The 1,767-nt window shown below is 41.6% G+C and overlaps 1 protein-coding gene across 1 annotated transcript in view; it reads left to right on the top strand.

Annotated features, from left to right (window-relative positions):
• Positions 1 to 1,767, top strand: part of LOC105524722 (phosphatidylinositol 3,4,5-trisphosphate 3-phosphatase TPTE2-like) — a gene marked incomplete at its 5' end in the record, with an annotated part of 50,921 nt that overhangs the window by 45,053 nt on the left and 4,101 nt on the right. The window lies entirely within an intron of this gene.

Here is a 1,767-nt window from a genome sequence, read left to right as displayed (position 1 = left end):
GTACTGAAATGTTGCTCTCATTGTGAAAAGTATGTAGAGCAGAAGACACACTGCATGCCCATGGTCAGAGCCACTTAACACCTTTGGCTCAACATCCTTACCTGTAAAAGAAATATCACACCTCAAGTATTATGGGAATTAAATTAGATAATATGTATGAAGCTGCTTTGTAAACTATAAATCACTAAATAAATGTTATATGTGATAATTATCAGGCCTCTTTGTCACATAGGAAATACCCCACGATATTCTTCAGCAGCCTCACTCTTATTTCCTTGGCTCTTGAGCTCTTAAAATGTAATACCCCTTAACATACCTGAGTTTATTTTTATCAGTAGCTTGACCAGCAGACTCCATTCCAAATAAACTGGGTCATCCCCTTTGGCTCTTGGAACACAACTCTAAGTTATTTAGTTAGTTAGTTGGTTATTTCTTTCCTTCCTTACTTTCTTTTTCTTTCCTTGAGTCAGGGTCCCATTCTGTCCGAGGCTGTAGCGCAGTGGCGCGATCATGGCTCCCTGCAGCCTCAACTTCCTGAGCTCAAGCAATCCCCCAATTTTTAAAAATTTTTTGTAGAAGCTGGATCTTGCTATGTTACCCAGGGTGGTCTCAAACTCTTGAGCTCAAGCAACCCTTCCACCTCAGCCTCACAAAGTGCTGGGATTATAGGCATGAGCCACACTGCCTGACCTTTTTTGTTGTTTTTCTAACTTCTACTTTGCGTTATTGCTGGTCTTTTTCCATCTGTATGGACTAGATTCTATTTTCAGAGCTCTTCTTCATTTATCTAAACCGTTTCCTGCCCAATTCAATTTCTGCCTCCTCAATGAAATTTTCTGCACTTCCTGTTAACTAGCCCTCAATGGTGCATGAGAGCACACCCAGTCTTCATCATACAGATTGAGAGTTATATACCATTCTACCATTGTTTCTTATGTGTCCAGCTCCCTGAAGGGACCAAAAGAGTCTGCACCTCCTTTTGTGTTTTTCACAGGGCCTAGCATAGACCTTTCTTACTGTGGGTGCCATTCTTTACATGAGAGTGAGTCAAAGAAATAGTATATCTTCAAAGTCATTCATTCCAAAACTTGAACTATCTTTGGTGACTCCTCCATCTGCAGCCTGTAACGGTCAAGTCCAAAGATCCCATTGACAAACACATGAGTTCTAATAAAACATGACGATCAGGGGGACCCCACCCCCCTAAGTGTTACAGACCCCCGTTGTTATTTTTTAAATTTAGTAAATAAAAAGCCAGAGTTAAGCATTGTTTTTTGAATGTCGAGGGTAGCTTTAAAATTGAGCTTCTTAACATATTCTCAAAAGAGGCCCTAATGTATGAAAATCAAATGACACACATTAAATAATAATATTTAACTGATTAAAGTCTAATAGAAAATTCAATACTTCTGAAAAGTGAGACACTTTTGAAAAGTGCCTCACGGTAACCCTCAAATACGTTGGCCTTTAAAAATCATAAACAACAGGCCAGGCGTAGTGGCTCCCCCCTGTAATCCCAGCACTTTGGGAGGCCCAGGTGGGCAGATCACTTGAGGCCTGGAGTTTGGGATCAGCCTGGCCAATATAGCAAAACCCCATCTCTACTAAAAGTACAAAAACTAGCTGGGTGTGGTGGCATGCGCCTATAGTCCCAGCTACTCAGGAGGATGAGGCATGAGAATCACTTGAACCTGGGAGACAGAGGTTGCAGTGAGCTGAGATCACACCACTGCACTCCAGCCTGGGTGACAGTAAGGCTGTCTCAAA

The sequence above is a fragment of the Colobus angolensis genome, unplaced genomic scaffold (genome assembly GCF_000951035.1).
Source record: "Colobus angolensis palliatus isolate OR3802 unplaced genomic scaffold, Cang.pa_1.0 Scaffold503, whole genome shotgun sequence".
In the NCBI taxonomy this organism is placed as follows: Eukaryota; Metazoa; Chordata; class Mammalia; order Primates; family Cercopithecidae; genus Colobus; species Colobus angolensis.
This window is presented reverse-complemented; position numbering and strand designations above follow the sequence as displayed.